Source organism: Pithys albifrons, chromosome 4, assembly GCF_047495875.1.
Source record: "Pithys albifrons albifrons isolate INPA30051 chromosome 4, PitAlb_v1, whole genome shotgun sequence".
NCBI classification, from domain to species: domain Eukaryota; kingdom Metazoa; phylum Chordata; class Aves; order Passeriformes; family Thamnophilidae; genus Pithys; species Pithys albifrons.
This window is the reverse complement of record NC_092461.1, coordinates 8,638,757-8,658,779: the sequence shown is the minus strand read 5'-3', so window position 1 is coordinate 8,658,779 and position 20,023 is coordinate 8,638,757. Positions and strand designations below refer to the sequence as shown.

The 20,023-nt window shown below is 41.9% G+C and overlaps 2 long non-coding RNA genes across 3 annotated transcripts in view; both read left to right on the top strand.

The window, feature by feature from the left end:
* LOC139671095 (uncharacterized) overlaps positions 1 to 1,839 on the top strand; it is a 31,958-nt gene extending 30,119 nt beyond the window's left edge. For both annotated transcript variants that reach the window (XR_011697673.1, XR_011697672.1), the window contains 2 exons: positions 709 to 882; positions 1,358 to 1,839. This is a non-coding gene — a long non-coding RNA (uncharacterized lncRNA). The remainder of the gene's footprint in view (positions 1 to 708; positions 883 to 1,357) is intronic.
* A 761-nt stretch (positions 1,840 to 2,600) lies between these two features.
* Positions 2,601 to 11,687, top strand: LOC139671096 (uncharacterized). The gene is made up of 4 exons (XR_011697674.1): positions 2,601 to 2,799; positions 4,108 to 4,203; positions 8,598 to 8,654; positions 11,234 to 11,687. It is a non-coding gene; the product is annotated as an uncharacterized lncRNA (long non-coding RNA).
* Positions 11,688 to 20,023: the final 8,336 nt, after the last annotated feature.

Below are 20,023 nucleotides of genomic sequence, written 5' to 3'. Positions count from 1 at the left end.
TAAGTACAGTGCAGTACAATTGGCAGCCTCTGCTCAGCCCAGGTCTAGCACTGAGCATATAAACCAGCTCTCAGTCCCTGAAGGTGGAGTCTGGAGGTGATGGGGAGGTAGGGGAAGACTTTGGCTGCCAGTGCAGCTCTCCTGCCTCCCTGTGGGGCTGGGGTAGATGGCATTCTTGGTGCTGATACACCCTGGGAGTGTGTATATTTAAAGAAAGAGAAGATGAGACTTGGAAGAGCAGGTGATGCCTGCGGAGGAATGATAGCAGCCTGACAAAGGTGATTTGGCTGGGATTGTATGTTGGCTGGCAATGACAAATGGGGAATGCTTCATGCTGGCTGGGTGACCCCCTGGGATGAACCCAGAGTGGTAAGCAGTCACCTCATGCAGGCAACAGCTCAGGAGGTCCCTGTGAAGAGCTGAGGAATGCTGGCACTCAATCCTGCTGCCTGTGTGTGGGTATAGTGGGATGTCCAGCGCTATTGCCTCCCTAAAACAGAGCAGTGGCCCTGGGCCCCAAGCGTGTCAGAGCAGCACCTGCTGTGGATGCTGAAGCATCCTCCAGGAGCAGAGCAGAGAAAACAGGGAGACTGGCTAACAGAATTCCATCTTCTATTTTCTTTTATTTCCTTGGTTGCCTTTCCTTACATCAAGTACTGAATATTACAAAATTCAAATTTTACTAAATAAGCAATTTTCCTTTTTTAGAAGGAAGCCATGCTGCCCAGGCAGTCTGAAGTCCTCCTCACACTCTGTGCCACTGAAGTTCTTTCGTGCCACCCTGCATAGCGGAGAGGACTTGCAAAATCTCTGTCGGGGTCACAGCACCCAACTTTTCTCTTTAACCAAAGGATCCTCAGGACTGTGTGTTGCTTTCTGGGAGTGAGTTAAATATCTTTAATTTTTAAAAATAAAACAGGCAAAAAGGGAAGTGCTTAATCCTCAGTGAGGCAGGTTGGTTAGTGCAGCAGCCGGGGAACGGCCGCATCCTGCTGGTGCCCTCTAGTGCTGCGCTACCTGGCTGCAGCTGCCGTGCTTGAAAGTCGCCTGTCAGCGAAGTGAGTTTTGAGCTGTGCCTGCACACTTTGAGGCAGCAGAACCGGGGTGTGGGGTGGTGGGGTAGAGGAGCTAAACCTCTAAGTACCAATAATCCTCAGATTTCCCTTGCATTCATGGTACTGCTGTTTTTCCCTTTCTGGTTTCTCAGCCTGAGATGTCCAAATGTTACTTTGCCCATGCCTGTGCCTATACAGTGATTTGGCTGGATTAGGTTGATTTTGTTTTATTTTGAATGCTTGCCCTGTGTGACTAGTTGGTCCTGCTCTACTCCATACCTCAGATGAATTTTATTTTTCAGGCTATAACTCTTCACAGAATCAGAGGGGTTGATGCTGGAAGGGACCTCTGGGAATCATCTGGTCTAACCCACCTGCTCGTGTAGGACCAGCTAGAGATGGTTGCCTAGGACCATGTCCAACTTTTGAATACCTCCAAGGATAGAGATACCACAAACTTGCTATTCCTGTGTTCCACAACCCCACTGTAAGAAAGTGTTTCCTAATGTTCAGAGGGATTCTCATGTGTTTCAGTTTGGACCCATTCCCCATGTCCTATCACTGAACCACACTGAGAAGAGCCTGGCTCCATCCTCTTTGTACCCTTCTATCAGGTATTTATATTCAGTGATGAGATTTCCCCTGAATCCACTCTTCTCAAGGCTGAACATCGCTAAAGCTTTCTTTATCATGAAAGAAAAGTATGGAAATTGTCATTCATAGGTACTTAAAACACTCTGGAGGGTCTTGATTTGAAAATTTTCCATCTTGTGATGTGAAATAAATGACCAAAAATAAAATCTGTCTCTAAAAGCTCATTATACTGCTGGAGTGACCTGATCCATCCCTGACTCCAGATCTGTATGGAAACGTCATGGATAGGCTTCATATCATCATAGATGGGAATGACTCACACTCCAAATATAAAAATCCCAAAGGCTAAGAGGTTCAAGATCTGCATTGAGAGCCAGCTCAAAAACGTATCCCAAAATATCATATTGAGGGTAGAGCGTTGGCCTTCCAATTCTTTCAAAAAGTTTTTATTCTGGAGGATAAGGAAAAAACCAAAGTTACTGACCTGTTTTTCCAGAAAGAAAATTTTTTAACCAAAGTCACTTTTGGCTCTTGAGAAAAAGCATTTTGAATGGTCAAACAGTGGATTTCAGCTGTTAAGCTCACTAAAGTCCTCTTCTGTCCATTTGTTTCACGGCAGACAAGTTGTCTCCGTTGTACTTTGGCCACATTCTGCCAATGAACTGTTTCTAACATTCATCTCTACTATCATCATTGTAGTGAGTTTTCACAAGATGGTCCTAGTCTTGTAAGCCTTTTTGTGAGCTGGAGTACAGTTTCAAGCCCTGCTTTTAGTAAATGGTGGGAGCAGTGGGGGTTGTATGGTGTGCAACTGGATGTCACCCTCAGTGATTCCAGCTTGCTTCTTCACAGTACTTTCTTGTAGCACCCTGACCTTCTTCCTGCCAGATATGCTGCATTTTGACACAGGTACAGTAGACAGCATTACCATAACTGCTTCTTGCACAGGTCTGTTCTGGCATTGATGACAGCCTGAAGATCTCTGCCTGTTGGGTGAGTTCTGGAGCTGCATCTGGATGGAGTGACTTCTTGGAGACACCTGAGTTGGATTTGAGTAGACAGCTGAGTGCACTGAGTTTCAGGGGCCAAAATTAGGAGGGCAAGTCTCATTAGCATTGTGCTAATTGGCCCCCTGAGCTAATTGGCCCAGGTGAGCTCTTTGTGTGACATCCACAGAGATGAAATGCTGAGTATGGCTGGGGGGGTGGGAAGGTGAAGGTGACATGGTGTAGGTGTCTGTCACAGGTGTGAGCTCCTTGTTATGCCTTGTAGAGATCCCAGGCCAGGAGAGGACAGTCAAAAACCAGGTATAAAGAGATGTGCAAGACTGACACTGAGGCTACTTTTTTTTAGCAGGTTGTGCCAGAATGGTAATATTCAGAGTCAGAATCCTGGATTTGGTTTGCAGAAACCAAGTGCTGGGGCATAAATTTGATTTTTTTCCAGATTGCCCTGGCACAGCACTGTGTGATTAGAGCAAACAAGATCAAGTCTCAGTATCAGTGTAAAACATTTCCTTGTCAGATTACAGAAGCCTTATGCAGTTATTGGATGAGATAATCAAACTGAGGCTGCCGAAGCAAAGGTACCTGCTGTCTGAAGCACAGCATTATTGCAATTTGGGACTGTAGCTAAGCCCTGTTTTGGTGGCTTCAGTCCTCTATGGTCACAAGGAGCAACTTCAGACCAAGTCAAAGTAGCAAAAGACTCTTTGCACTGTATAGATGCCTGTTTTGGGGGTTTCTTGCTGCCCCTTTCTGCTATGAAGCAGAGGACATTACTGTGGAAAAGGGTTTATAGTAAACAGTGCCCCCGGAAGCCAGGGCTATATGTCTTTTGGTCCCAAGAAACCCTCTCTGGTAGTATGGTCTGGGCAACAGGCAGGATTTTTATATCTGAAGACTGCCCTGGCAGCCAGGATGAAATTACATGTGCATACCTCTGGCCTGGGAGGATGCACAGAGGCTGGATTGAGCAATACAACCCTTGATGTCCATCAGGATTTTGAGTACATCTACATTACAGATAAATGCAAAGGTGTTAATCTAAACTGCAACATGTATTAACTGTGCATTTGATTTTAGTTAGCATAATCCATGCTCCAAGTGGGTTCCTGAGCAATTCTTCCTGAACAAGGTCCTGTAGTGAAATGCCCTTGAGATATCAAGTCCTGCTCTCCTGTTCTCTGTGGGACTAAGAATCAATTATAGATACATGGAGCTGACACCACTAGCCTGTAATTGCCAGGATGAAGTTCTTGTTGGGTTAAAGTAAGAGGACGCTCCCTATAATGGGTCTAAATGTGTGTGTGTGTGGGGGGGGGGGGGGGTTGTTGACTGACTTTTCTTATGATATAGATCTTTTAAAGTTTGACTCTACACAAAAACTCAAATATCTGTTCCCATCTATGGAAGATATTTCATTTCTACTTTTCATAATAATTTTGTACTTTTTCTAGAAAATACCTCTGAAATGGTAATTCTCACTGAGACAAACAAGAACTCATTCATTGGCAAGAGATACAGGCAAGAAAGACAAGCATATTTTAAATCAGGTTTGAAGACATTCCATATTTCCTTTACTATTTGATAGATGTTGATAATGAATGAGCCGCTTTGGGCTGTTGCTCAAAGAAGTCACTATGGCACAGAGATGATGGTGAGGGGCTGGTGTGGTTAAGATGAGTACCTGCCTCTGGCTCATGGGTCGTGGAGCCTTGCACATAAAACCTGTCCTAAAAGCCAGGCTTTTTAACCCACAGCTGAGGATTAAAGACCCCAGCAGACAGGCAGATGAGGAGATGTGCCATCTTAATGTTGTCATGCTGGGTCCTGGAGTTTTAATGCCTAACCCTGAACTTCCTACCTCATTGGGTTGTTGGGTGATTTTTTGGCAGGGCTCTCTTGCGACTTCAACATTCTTGTAATATGGTTTTTGTTGTGTGAATACTGCCACACTGTCAGCTCAGTGCTGAAATGCCATAAATCTGGTGGTCTCGTGCCTGTCCCCCAAGTGCTTCAGTCCACCTCGTAAAACTGCTGCTTAATGAAGTACAGCCCAGCACAACTGGCAGCCTCTGCTCGGCAGTGAAGGCTGAGCACATAAACACACGCCTGCCAGGCTTGTGCCGGGAGGTGCAGCCAGACACCTTCTGCTACTGAAGTGGGGAGAAATTTCTGGGTAGAGGTGACTGAGAAATCTCTTTAAAACTGTAGAAAAATGTTTTATAAATTGTGAAAAACCTATCCCTCTAATCACAGGCCAGTGTTTCTGGCCCTGCTGGGGAGAGGACAGCTTTCTTTGAATAAATGACTGTGCATACTCATAAATAGTTAAGAATTAATTACAATGGATTTGGGTAATGAAAGTGAAGGGATGTTAATAAATTGTTAGTATGCAATGAAAGCAATACCTTAAGGTTACACAGAGGCCTTGCTTCCATCTATCTCACTCTCAATAAATAAGAGATCATTAAAACTTTTATTTTAATTTACTGTAGAGCCAATATCTGAAGGAACTTTACAAGCGTTAGTGTATTGTGTCTCCTACTGCTCTTAATTCTTTTTTTTCTTTCTAATTATGAAAACTGACTGTTAGAGAAGGTAAACGTTTGTAAGTTACATAACAGATTGTGGGTACAGCTTCAGTCTCTTGAATCCTGCTGATCCTCTAAACTAGTAAAATGCCTTTATTGTTGACCTACAAATTATAAGTATTTTAATTAGAATGTTCTCCCTCACCCCTCTTCAGTGCATTTTGCCTTCCACCTTGGCAGCATGGCCATCACTGTGATGCCAGTACTTTTGTTTAGATCGGGTTATAATAAATCTCTGCAGGCTCTTTTTTACAAACAGTTGCTTCCCTCTTACTCTTCCCGTGACGCAGTGTGGATCCATTCACACACCATTTAGGAGAGGTAGGCAGTATCCTTGCAAGCTCAGGGCAGCTTGGGTTGAAGCTGGCAAAACCTGGCTGGCTAGAACCATATCTGGAGAAGGCACAGGCCTTTGCAAGGGGCCCTTATGATTGGTTTTGAGAACTGGAAAATGTAGACATCCAGACTTATTCTGGACATTTAAAAAGTCTGCTTTGGGAGGCCAGATTTAGAGCTGTGCCTTTTGCCTGAGCACAGCCATAATTAGAGTAAAAATTTTGCTGCTATAAAAATAATAAGATCTGAATAATTGTGCAATCAACTTTTTCTTTGCTTTTTGGTGCTATATAATGACTGTTTAACTGCTGACATGTGCTTCCTACCATGAGTTTTTCTTCCAACCCTAATGTCCCGTGTCCACTCAGTCAGGAGCACTGTTACCAGTGGTTGTACCATGCCCACCCTTGGAGGCTCTGAGCTGTAGTCACTTGTGAAAATTGAGAGCAAACAGCAAGAAAAGGCTGGTGCCATCAGGCTGGAAAAAGCATTGTCTGAACCACCAGGCCTTGGATCTGCGGCAGTGGAGTCGACGTGTAGGAATTTTCTCCTCCTGTCATCTCAGCTTATTTTCCAGACCCTTTTCCATTCACATGAAAGTCCTTCAGAATCAATGAAGACTTTACTGTAACAATAACAGAGTAATTCCCAAAGTTGCTGGCATGAGAGTTCTATTTAGTTACAGCTTTATTCTTTGTGAGGTCTTCAAGGAAGGCAATTGTTTTCTTCTATCTGATGTTGGAGGTGGAAATCTAGGGACAAGTTGTGGATTTCCTCCACCTTCTGGTCTTGGTGGTGAGGAGGAGATCAAGGCTGTTGTTTTCCTTTCACTCTAGTTTCAGTACAAATGAATTCAGAGCTTACTGAGTAAACAAGAATCTTTAGATCCAGTGCTTGTTCAAATTCATGCTTTTCAGAACAATGCACACCAATGGAAGCAAAACAAAACCCAGTGAGGATACAGTTGTAGGCATCCATAAAACCAAAGGAAAAAGAAAAAACTAATTCACTGAATATGGTTTTGCACATTAAAGATCTTGCAATTTCCTTCTCAAATATACGTCGTCAATATAAGGTGGGAAGATAAACTCAAAGCCAGAGAGGTGTTTACCATGAAGACTTTACAACATGTCAAAGGGGTTGCTCAGAGCAATTCATGTTCTCCCTGTGCTGAACTGTGACTATGGCAAAGACAGTGAATCTCAAAAGGGAGAGCCCTTTGCTTCAGATCATGGAGGACTGGGCAGGGATGAGGAACAAGTAGCACATCTGCCAGCACCGTAATGGTAAACTCAAACTGGAGCTTGGCCTTTCTGTGAAATAACGCTTGCTAATACAGCCATGTGTTACAGAGATGGAAAATCAGATTAAGGCAAGAGAGAGCAGCCAGGCACCGTCAAAATGTGTGCAATGTGTGCAAAAATTGTAAGGAAAATATGGTGGTTAGGATTTGTCTTGCCTTTTCATTAGAAAGGAAATGGAAACTGAAAAGTAGCATTCTCCTATGTTGTCTGGTGGACATGAATGCACAGCTGATGAGGCCAGAGGCAGTGATAAAAACTGCCGTGTAGGTATTGTGAAGTTCTTCCCTGATATGGTACCTTCTGTGATACTGTGTTTTACCACTGAATGTGTGTCCTTCCCAGGTTGACCCCAGGCACCTTGTGCCAGTCACTGTGCTGTTGATGAGCTGATGGCACTGCACAAAGCCAAAAGCTGCAGTGCAGGCACAGGTGTGATGGTGCAAGGGCACTACCAGTCACCATCACTAACATCTGACCATGCAGGAGGTGTGGAGTGTGGGAGGGAGCCACAGAGGGCCTGCAGGGAGCAGGATTGGTCATACAGTGAAGCATCTGTGCTCTCTCCCATGGACAGTGGCTGACGGGTGGTTGGATTCTGACGGTCAGGCACTGACATCCACTGGAAATCATGCTTCTATATGTGAATGATCACCCTGAGTTTTTGCTAGCTTAGGGTTTCTGCTGCTCCAGAAGCACAGTTTCTGCCTCAAAAATGCCTAGCAGATGCTTCATAAGTTGCCTGGATGACAGAATTATCATCATAATTTTCTTTCTCTGCATTATCAGGCCCTGTCAAGGGATGAATTCTGCCAGTGTAGAGACAAGCAGCATCCTTGCCTCACAATTTGGTTACGAAAACATAGTATCTAATCATCTGGGCCCAGAGTGGCCTGTCAGTCTTTGCCCTGGCCAGGTTCCCAGTGGATGCCTGCCTTTTGTTCACTGCTCCCACGCTCCTGCTGGAGTGGGTGGGTAAATGACTCAGATAAAATTTGACTGACTGGTAGAAACCTGGTGTAGGGGTAATTCAAGACAGAGACTTTGGAGAGGTTCTTTTGTTGTGGAACATCACCAGATGTGGCAGACAGCTCTGTGAGAATGCTCTTTCACCAACTTGCTAATATTCTGGCTGGAATTCAATATTCACTGACTTCATACTTTGTGACTTAAGATTAATCTTGACCTTGGAAAAAGTTGTTGAAAAAGAAATGGTATCTCTTCTTTCTAATGCTGTACAGGAAAAAGTAATTCAACCACAGGAGCTAGATCTTCCACTGACAGAAGTCAACATGAGTCTATTGTTCTAATTTATGATTATGGTCTGAATACATCTGAGATGTGGAAGAATTTTTTGTGTTAAATGGAAAAAGTTGAAGTCAGTGGCAGAAGTCTTGTTTAAAAAAAAGGCACAACAAAAAACCCAAAACACATGTTCCAATTTACAGGTCAGTTGATATCCTCCCTGGAGACTGCCTTAATTTCTAGTTCAGGAATGTCAATAAATCAATGCCACAAGCCATCAGGGAGGCAGTATCCAGCAAAGCAACTGCTATGTGAACACCACACTCACAATCCAAAAAGTCATAGCCAAAAATCTCTCAATACATTTTCTTACTTCATTAGTTTCTGCTTTACATAAAAATAGCTGTAGTTTTTGCAATGTATAATCAGGTTTGCCTTATGATAGATATGTCTATGTGATATGTTTGTTAGGTAAAGAAGAGGAAATAAGATCCTGTGTGGAACCTGTCATGCAATTCTGAATTATGGGTAGGTTTTTGTTTGGTTTGGGTTTTTTTTCTGGTTAATGTATGTATCATTCTTTAAGCACAGATTATGTGCTTGTTATGTGTAGCTGCTGAGGCAGTAGATAAAACAGCATAATTACAAAAAAAAAAGTGATGATTTTATATGTATACATGCCAGGAGAATTCTATTGCTATGATTAATAGAGGGCTGTAACACAAATACGACACTCTGGAGAGCAGACTTTCTGCCTCATACTATATGTGTTTTTCACTGCTATGCAGAGTGGCTATAAAATGCTCTCCTTATTGGATCCTTAAGGTTCCATTTTCCTCTGATTTGTGCTAAATGCACATGAGCAGGTGAATACAAATCACTACCATGACTGGACCCCTGCTGTTCACTGAATTTGCAGAAAAGTAAATGACTGCATGATCTGCAAGGCCTGGTTTGTGCTGGCAAGGTGGGACCTGGGTAAGGGAGGTCCTCCAGTGCACCCCAAAGTCTTCTTGCTCCAAGAAGGTAAAGACTTCACAAAGACAAAAGAGATGGTTGACAAAGAAACATCAGACTTTATTCAGCCTTCAAAAACTAACACAGTACCATCTCAGATCTCTAAAAAGATCTGTAACTTTTGAGAATTGAAATGACCAGCTTCAAAAAGGTAGAATGGGGTATTGCCTGCATGGTATATGTCATGCTGGATACTTCCTGTGGAGATTGTAAGCTAAACAAGTAGTTCCTGGCATAGAGGAACTAACACAACCTGGTTTCCTGCTAACCTGTCTCACAAAGTGTCTTCCCCTCTGGTTTCTATCTCAGACAGAAAAAAACACATTACAGAGTTTTTCTCTTAGGGGAGACATAAAGAACAACAAATGCTTTCCTCCTCTTGGTCACCAAGATGCAAAAAAAAAAAGTCCTGGAGTTTGTGGCTCCCACTGCCAAATCTGGTCAAGACAATTAATGAGAGTTAGAAGTGGGGAACAGAAACAGACAGACACAGCATGACTGCACAGACCTTGTTTCCTTAGGAAACTGGGCTCAAAACAAAGCACATAAGTCTGGTATATTTATAGCAAAGAGGTGGGTGGCTTTCCTTTCCAGAGGAAATGCACTGCTTTCCTGGGACTGATCCTCACTTTACTGGAAGCTACATTGGTTAATGCCTCCTTCAGATCTTGTCCTACTTTTCTTGACCTGGAAGCCTGTACAAGTTCTAGAAGAAGTTACCAGTGCCTGCAGAGGTATCAGAAGATACCTCAATAACTCCAAGGGATCAATTATTTATGTATTATTTCTATGTATAAGATAACTCTGAGGCATTTATGATATTTAAAGGAGCATAGCATGGTTAGGGTTGTAAAGGACCTTAAAGATCATTAGTTCCAATCCCCCTGCTATGGGTAGAGAGAGCTTCCACTAGCCCAGCTTGCTCAAAATCCCATTCAAAAAGCCCTTGAACTCTTCCAGGGATGGAGGCATCTGCAGCTTCTCTGGGCAATCTATTCCAGTGTCTCACTGCCCTCACAGTAAAGATTTTCTTCCCATTATCTTATGCAAACCCATTCTCTGCTTAAATCCGTTGCCCCTTGTCATGTCACATCCCTACATGCTTCTGTAAAAAGTCCCTCTCTGGCTGTCTTGTGGGCCCCCCAGGAGTCATCCAACTGAGGTAAAAGTCAGCGAAAGAGAAAGGACCATACTGCAGACAAGTTGCCCCAGCTCCATCCCATACTGCAACTCCGCGAGCATCACATGTTACTGAGTTCAAATTTGTACCTTTTGAGTGGTATGATGGTAGCTGCCTCTAAGAGTCTGATATTCTCTTTTGTAGGTGAGAAAAGAAGAAAGCATAGGGCAAGATTGAGGTAATGTCTACCCAGACTGGTAGAAACCAGGCAAATTGTTTCTGCTCTCAGATTAGAAGATCCCTCCCAAGGGAGAGAATTGTATGAACTATTAGAGACAGTATTGTTCAGTGAGCTAAAGCACCTGGAAATCTAAAATTTTCTGCTCTACCACAAACTTGGAAGTCTCTATATGCCTCAGATGCAGCCCAACCTCTCAGAGAAGCCAAGACACATGTAGATGTTGGGATACTGAATACCAAAGACACCTATTAAATCTGGACCCCAACAATGAAACATTGTTCTCAATTTTAAATTTGTTGGACTTCTTCTGTATTCCAGGTTCTTGTGTTTAAAATTGGCTGTGCAAAAGTTATACTCTTAATACCCAAACCAGGTTTACGTTACTAGTTAAACATTATGAAGTGTTCTTTAAAGACCTGTAAAATACAGAGTTACTCGTTATATAGCTAAGCCTTTATTATTTGGTCTTTCATCCAGAAGTATTTGAAAAGCCAGAAATAAAATGTGTTTCCTCCTTGATACACTGATCTTGTGTCTACTGATCACAAATGCAGATTTGATTAAAACTGTCCACCCTAGCTCATTCTGCATGTTTCTTGACAGCCCCCTATAGCCCAGACTGTATAATTACCTCTAGGTTTTCTCTTCAGCATGTGGTATCCCAAGGTAAAACAGAGCATTCTGAGATATTTTTAACATCACACTGATTTCTCTGCTTCTCCTCTACAGATTCCTACAGCTGCAGCTTTCTGACCCCTCTATGGAGCTCAATGTGAGATTGATTATTTCAGTTACTTCCATGATGGTTCAGACACAAGCTCAACTGTAAACACAGTATAAAAAATTGTTTGAATTTCTCACAGTTTGGTCTTGCAGTAACGTGTGCAGGCCTGTTTCCATGTCTTAAGGTAGTCACTGTTTCTCAATGCCTTTTTTATGTCCATGACCAATATACATCCTTAACCACAATTTATTTGAGATTTCACCATACAACTTGTCCAAGGTTTACTGTCTTGTACTGTCAACAGTACAATTGTATTGTAGTGTTCAATGAATGTCTGAGGAGTTACCCCATTTGTTATGAATAGCAGCAGATTGTAGAAGAGCTACTCTTTGTGGTTGTGAGCAAAACTTAATAAAAGTTGTATCTTCCTCTTCCTTTGGTAACTATTGTCTTCATGACACTGACTTTTTGTTGCCTTTCATTAAAACCTATTTAAGAATTAGCAGTCTGATTGCCTTTCTTTGCATAATGTCATGCACTTAATGGCTCAGTGAGGAGTCATGCTGACTTTTGGCAGTGGAAGTGCTAACACATTCTAATAATGGTGTCACAGACGTAACTGTACAACATGCTTTCTGTTGCACTGGGTCTGAACACAAGTCTGTACATATCTTCATAAAACTCAATGAAGATTAAATACAAAGGTCTGATCCTTTTCTTGTCTCTGGGAAGAAGCCCTGTAGGAGTCAATGCAGTTATATGAGTGCAAGTAAATCACAAGTCTTGTTGTTTTGAATTTTGCATAAAAGGTGCTTTTAATAGCCTTCAATTTTCTTGGCATGCATTGCATTCATGACTCAAGACATATGTGGTGGGCTGAATTTATGCTGTGTTCTGGTTTCATCCAAGTGGGATTTTATGCACAACTTGTAAATGTTCACACATGTGTATGCTGACCTCTGCTGTGTAAGTGCCACTGGAGTCACAAACAAGACATTAGTATCTCTCAACCAAGGTGCTGTCTAAGACTATTAGTGTTGGCAAGGCCAAATACAGAAGGCTTGTACAGCCACTTGTTCAACACATGACTGGAAACACGCGATCCACACCACATCCAACTTCTCCACTTAAATTAGTGCCTGAGAGAGGGTGAGATTTACTGCATAGTGACCAGGTTAATGTGTATAGCTGGACTCAGACTCAGAGTGAGAATAACAACATAATGGAGTTTCAGTAACACAATAGATTTGGAGCCTTTCAATTAAACACAGCACTGTGGATAAAAGGGGTGTTTAGGAAGTTTCTGTGTATTTGGTGTTTGTGCTTTTGTCGCTGACTTACTTCCAATAAGACAAATAACAAGGAAATTACAGCATTTTTATAACCAGCACAGTGAAATGGTATTTAAAACCCCTTTTATTTCAACATCAAAGGATACATAAAAGAGTCATTTGTTCCCAATGGAATAACAAGACAAGACAGGACACTTTGCTGTCTTCTAAAGCAAGGGTTTTTTCTTGCCAAGAACTTGAAGAAATAGTGAATTGATGCTTTTCAGCCTGTTAGCACAGTAATGCCCTCAATATGAGGAAGAGTTGAACTATTATTTATTTTGACAGAGAATAAAGATTAACAAGATAAATTACATGGAAAAGAACCAAAAATACTCACTTATCAAATTCATATTGTAATCATATTTGTTCCTTTAAAAGCTTAGAGGAATACCAACATTCAATCAAAGAGGAAACCATAGTAATTTAAGAGCTGGGAATAATTTCCCTAATTAAATCAGCTCCAAATCCCACTGCAATCAGTACAGAGCCATTCTTCCACTCCTGCTTTCTTCTTCTCTTCCACCACTTTCACTGCATTAAAATGGTGGCACTGGAGAGTCTATAGGAGCAGCATACACCAGAACTTGCCCATGTGATATCTTGTGCAAGGTTTCATTCCACCCAGGCTGTGCCTGAAAAGGCTTTGGAGGAAGCCTGGCTGCAAGAGACCCAGGCAAGCCTGGTCCAACAGGTTTAGCAGGCAGTGTGGACCTGGGCTGAAGGAGAAAGATATCTCTGCTGCCTGCTGTGCCCAGCAGTCTCAAAGGATCTTTCCTGCAGCAGCAGCACGTGCAGTGTGTCAGCCACTGTGCTCCTGCGTGCACATGTGGGCATCCATCACTGTCCTCGGCGCTTTGAACAGGCACTTTGTAGACGAGTAGGGAAGAGGGAAACTGAGTGTGTGTGGTGGGGGGGAAAGGAGGGTGGGGAGGAAGGAAAAGAAATGTGAGAAAGCTTTAGATGTAGTCCAAGTGTCCATCTGGTGGGTCCTTCTGATGTTCTGTTGCCAAAGCCCTCCCACTGAGAAGGATCCCTCCTTTCTCCGTCTTCTGCCAAAAACTGACTCAGAGGCTCATTTTGTTAGAAGAGGGTCATGGAATCTTTGTTCAACCTCTCCCTGTAGGGGAGTAGAGTGTTCATTTCGATAGGAGGATATTTAGGCTCTCTGGGACTTGGTTGTTCTTATTTACACTAAGCTGGAGAGCCTCCACCTGGGAAATTGGCTGGAAGGTCCCATACTAGAAAGCACCTGGGGTTGTTTCAGCTCATAAGCCAGCTGCTGAAACAAAGAGTACTTTTGGTTGCTGATTAGTGTTCTTGATCACAATTCTGATTGCTCATTTATCCTGACTTAGTGAGGCAGAAGGAGTAGGGGGAAATGTCTGGTGAGGGCATAGCAGTTAGGCTTTTAGACCACTGCTGTTCCCAAGTAGAAGAAAATGCCTTGCTCCATGTCTGGTCTTTCCTCAGCAGACCTGGTTAGGGAGGTGAATTCAGGCTTTACCTCTGCACCTCTTTCTCACCATTTGTCCCCAGGGCTTGTGTTTGCAGCTGTGTCCTTTCTGGTCATGTATGTGGCTTTTGCAAGGGCTTGAGTGAGAGTCTTGTCTTCCAATGCTTCTAAAACCAGTGGAGCTCCCAGTGACTGTTGGGGCTGCAGAAACTAACTGATGCTATTGGGCTGCTTCTGACACACCACTTTGGAAAATGAGCTTTGTTGTTTACTAGGCTGGATTTTAACCTTTATAATTCAGCTGCCTTTTTTTCTTTGTTTTTCCTTTTTTCTTTTTTTTTCTTTTTTTTTCTTTTTTTTTTTTTTTTGAGAAGAGAGGAATTACATTTTACAGGTATTCATTGGATGAAAGAATTAATATAATACACAGTGGGAGAATATATGGTGCGACAGAACTCTAAGGAGCAATAGAGAAAAAGATAAAAGACATTGAAATAGTGGAATGAAAGCAACAGTTCAGAAAGACTTTCATGAAAGTCTGGGGGAATTAATACTTACATAAGGGAATAAGAAATAGAAGAGAATTTTGTTATTCTACTTGCTTTGAAAACACCCTTTTTCTCTCCTCCCATTTTACTTTCAGTTTGGAACTTATGGGTTCAAATTAAATTTAAACAGATATGCTCCAGCTATTTAGTTTCAAACTCCTGAAGAAAGAGCATATCTGCATTTCCACTGATATAAAGTGACACAAAATCACTGTAACATGAAGGTCATTGTACAATAGAGCTATTTGTCTTGCACATTTGAAATAGAGAACTATTTTAAATGAAAATGTAAACAGGCAACTAAACTCGACTATAGGAGGGTGACAAAAAGATTATTTCTAAAATAAGCAGTAAGGTTTGAAATCAGAAAACAGAAAATTAAAAATGGAGCACTGTGACAGTTAAGACCTCATGACTGACTGGGAGGGAAAATACAAAGTGGGGATGGAGGGAGATAAAGCAGGGTTTGAAGAGTCTTGCATCCAGTAGTTATTTTAAAGGCTTAAAATATACGGAATTTTATATTACTGAATTTCTGGTGGGAAGTTTCTTTCATTAATATAGTGTTCAGTTTGCTTCTCAATGAAGGGTCTGGGCTCAGAGTCTGTTCACAGAAAAGAACTACACACACACTTTTCTGCAAATGATGGGAACACAGGGCCAGCTACTCACCACTGCTGTAAGTCAAAGCATTTCCAGTGATGTCTGTGGAGCTACAAGAGCTTGAATGAGCTGAAGACATGGCCTAGGGTTTCCAGCCAACTGAGTGGCTGTGCTGGAAACAATTTTGTTGTACTTTGTTTTTCCAGTGCTTAGCAGCTTGCTTGAGTAACCTTGGTGAGCATTTAGGACACACAGCCACTGCCACAGGTCCAGTCTCAAGTAGAACTGGATGCAGACACCACATACAGACAGTGGAGTAGGAACAGACATGTGTATGTACAGCCATTCAACCACCCCATGCCCATGCAGCTTAGAGTGTGGGCTGCACCTCAGTGGCAGAGAGAAGGCAAGAATCTTACAGGTCTCCTAATCCTTTTCCAGTAGCTCTATTCTTGAAATTCAAAAGGCCATTCGATTTTCTTTTTCCATGTATACATATATCTTTTCTACTCTTAGATTGTTTCTGCACTTGACTTGAGTTCTTCTCCCCCTGACATTCCTGTTTTCTTATTTTTCCTTTTCTTTAAAGGCTAAGTGGCATCATTCAGTCGGAGCTTTCTCTATCCACTTCCACCCTGACTGCTTTAAAGGGTATTTCCTTTCCCTCCATGGTGCTCCAACAGGACATAGTGCTTCTGTCCCCTCTGCCAACACCTGAAGACTTTGTCTGATAATTTCTTACTCCAGTTATCACATCCAAATCTTTGGGCTGAGCCCATTTTGCTCGCAGTCCCTTGGTCTGTTCCAAATCCCACCAGTAAGCTCACTACCTTGTGCTGTTCACTCCCTGTCTCTTTGGCTCTGCATCTCTATGCTGTCTTCAATTCTTCCTCTCCCTCCAGAGATGTTTGAACTCCTTAAGCCCTTTGCATTTCATACCTTCCTGAAAATACTACTTTTCTTTCTGCTGCGTTCTTCCTGCCCTTGGTGATATGCTGTGATTGTTCCTTTTGTTCTGCTTTCCCCACTCCTGCCTCAAGGCCTCTTTCTATGCTGCCTTCTGATTAATGTGTGTGAGTGCCCTCCATTTCCTTCTCCAAATCATTTCTTGAAAGCCCTTCTACTCTATAAAATGAAAATATAGAATTTGAAAGGTGCTCTTTGGGGCTGGTGAGGAGTAATTCCACCTTATTTGATGCATGAAGAGAACAAAGCTAGTACAACCATTGCTTTCACACTTTGTATAACCACCCTGACCATTTTTGCTTTGCACTACCAAGATCTGTAGTGCTGATTTTCACCTGTGCCAAAGACATCCCCTAAAACATTGAGAAGCAAGGAAGGAAAAACGGCTTCATGGCTTCTGCAGTCCCTAATTTCCTGGTCTTGCTTAGGGAAGAGTGGCTGCAGCTGGTTCACTGAGGTTTTGCACCACATGGGCTATCACCCCAGATGCCATAATCTCTGCCCATGCTCCCTACTTCTCTTCCAGACATGCCAGTCATGCTTCATAGCAGAAAAGTTTAAATGATGTGAACTCTTCCCACTGTAGAGGCCTTGCATCAAGCAGGCATTTCCCTCACATGGAGGAAGCCCCAGATGGTCCAAGCTGGGGACTGTGTCTTTGGACCAAGGCATCACTTTTGATTTTTACTTAATGTTGTGTTTCTATATGGGCAGCAAAGTTTCAGTGTTTTATAAATATTATTAGCTCTAATAACTCAATAATAGTAATTATTTTTTAATGAATTTATTATGAGTATAAATATGTTGCTTGTATTTAACAATTCTTATTAAAAAAATTCTTTGTAAAATTCTTCAAACTAAATTGCAATTATCCCTTTTCCTATGCAATGGTTTATGAGTGTATCTTGGATCTACTTTTATATTTTTTTCTTCTCTCTAATACAGCCAAACTCTTATAAGCTATGTTTTACTTATATTAGAGCTGTGTCTCTTTGGTATTATGGGCACTTCAACCTGACTGTGTTTGGGAGTATTTATTTTGGCTGTTGCATCATCACATATTTAGATGAGAGGAAATAGCTATGTGCCTTTTAAATTGCTAACACTAAGGGGAGCACTTAATCTTTAGAATACCCTAACTATAAATCCAACATCAGCACGTGTCAGAAAACACATGAATTCTTTGTTTTTAAATATTCAAGGATCATGATTAATGCTGTATGCAAAACACACACAAGGTATGTGGAAATGGATGCAAATTGCTTTAGGTTCCACTAAGGAACCTCAAAATCTACATTTAACCAATATTCCTGAAAAATCCTTTGTATACCTCCTGAGTTATTTGCAGTTCTTTACTGCTTGTTTGCGTTAAGTCTCAGTGTCAATCACCCTGCTTTTTTGTCCACTCTACAGCCTATGAGTCAGTCACCCTTGGGAAAGTGACCCTGGGGATGGAGACAGTGGGAGCAAAATGAAGAGACTGTCCCTCTTTGACAGTCACTGCCTGCTGACTCAGCCAAGAGAACACAAGGGGATTAACACAAGAGGCAGGGCAAAGCAGCCCATTTCCCTGCTATGTGTGAAAGCGAGACAAGGACTTATGAAACCGGTTCTTCTATGCCTTCTTCCTGCTGCTCCCAAGGTGCCTTCAGAAAGGCAGCTCCTCGCTGGACCCAGTATGCCCAGTGGATGTGTAAGTGCTGTGACTGCACAGGCAGCCTGGTTGTACTGCTTGGGAGTCTGGCCTCAGGAACACTTGGAATGACCACGTCCCCTGTGCCCAGGGACTAGTTCCGTGCTGAGATTTCAGAAGCAATTGTCATGTGGAAAGCTGAGCAGATTCAGCCTCAGCTACACAGCAACGCTCAGAAAAATCTCCCTTTGGAAGGCAAGTCCCCCTTGACCCTTGTAATTGTAAATGAAGGTGGTTGAGAAACCTGTGCATGTTGAACTGCATGCCTTTGGTGACTCAGTGTGGTCTGGGCCTCTGCCCTTGAGAGTTACCTGGTGATGTTATTGCATTTCCTTGGGGAAAGGTTTTTTACTGCAAATGTTGCTTCATCAGCTGTCAAAGCAATGCTTTCTCTCTTTCACCATGTGATGGAGATGACTTCTTGCACATGGATTAGATCCTTAGATTTACTTGGGTTTTGTATCCTTCACATTCTCTCCAAGTAGGATGCACACAGAGTATTCTTTGAAATTTACTGTGAGCTGAAGGAGCAGTTTTTATTGCATTCTATGAATATGTTTTAATGGGTCTGTAAGAGCTCTTTGAAAAAATTCTTCTCAATAAATGTACAGCACTTTCCCTGGATCCCCTATTTGTTAGTAGAACTGAAATTTTATCTTCTATAATAGCAAGGGGGTTTTAGTATTTGGAATCATTTTACATTCCTACTTTAAAACAGATCTTCTCTATATTGTTTATTAAATTTTTTTGACATTACAATACAAAGTTCAGTATCACCAATGAAATGCCCAGAAAGTTCAATGTTATGTGAGATTAAAAGTCTTTGAAATCACAAACAACACCTGAAAACGTTTTGATTATTCTGAGCAAAGTAACATCTGTCAGAATCCTGTAGCCATCAACACTGGAGCAGGTGCAGGGATGTTTATTCTATATGAAAATACATGTATCTTTCTTTTTTTTCCCTCTACATTCCTGAGATAACTTCTCTGTAATATCCTATGGATAAATAGTTGATCACAACTCCAGTTTTACTGTGGAGGATATATCTGCTGTGACAGGATTGTTCTGGCAGTGTAAACAGATAATGAAAAGAATAATAAGGATTCACAGGCTGCAACTTCATCTGTTGATGAGGTGGGAAAGGACTTAACTATGACACTGCAAGTACTAGTTAAAGTTTTGTTGTCTCCACACTGATATTTTATAGATTGCTGTTCCTGGGAAACAACATTCTTATTCTCCATTATGTTGTGAAGGCAGGGCTCATGAGCATTTTTGTGGGAATGTTATAGTCAGAGAAAGAACAACCAATCACAAGAAACTGGAAGATACCTGTATATAAGGACCCTTCAATTCAGATCAGAAACAGCTTTTCTTGGTTCAGAAGGAAGTGCACTATTAAAGGCAGGCATTATCTTACTACAAGCTTAAAACTTGCTCTCCTGGGCTTTGTCTTGTGGAGCAGTATGCCTGCATTATCTATCATTTGCAAACTCTGCAAAATCTTTCCTGACCTCACAGGAAGGATGCCAGACTGTGTGGTTTGGGATCCATGTGAGAATTCTCTATAGCAAATAGAAAAATCAGATTCAAATTGGGCAAGGGATGAGGATAGATTCCATTTATTTGGGAGTTCTGTTGTTTTTACTGATGTAATCAGAGAAAGGTGGTTGGTGTCTTGATTCAGAGCACATGCCTTTGGCAAAAGGGAGTTAATGTTTCAACTTTCTTTCCAGTAGTAAATGGCCACTGACTACTTTTAGTAACTGATACACTGGAAAAAATGCTTAATTTTGTGGGTATAGCAGCTATGATTTGTTTTGTGATTGTGGTGTAGGTGTAGACAACGCAAGGAGCTGAACTGAGTTTTGAACTTAGTAGCATGTTTTACTTCCAGTGTAGCAATTGAGGAACACCTGTAATGGCAACTGTCCTTCTCTCATTTTTTTTTCAGATATAGTTTTCTTTATTTCAATTACACTTGATATTATTTGAGTCTCCTGTTTTGTTTTCATTCAAGAATGAGTCTTGCAGTGGTTCAGCTCTACTCCTGACTGTTTTCAAGTGCAAATTTAGACACTGTGTGAACCTCTCTATGTCCCATAACCAGAAATAACTCACAGAGCATTTAAGTTGTTTGTTGGCCACAGGAACATGATGAATAGAGAACTGAGTGAGAAGGTCCCATCTGAGCT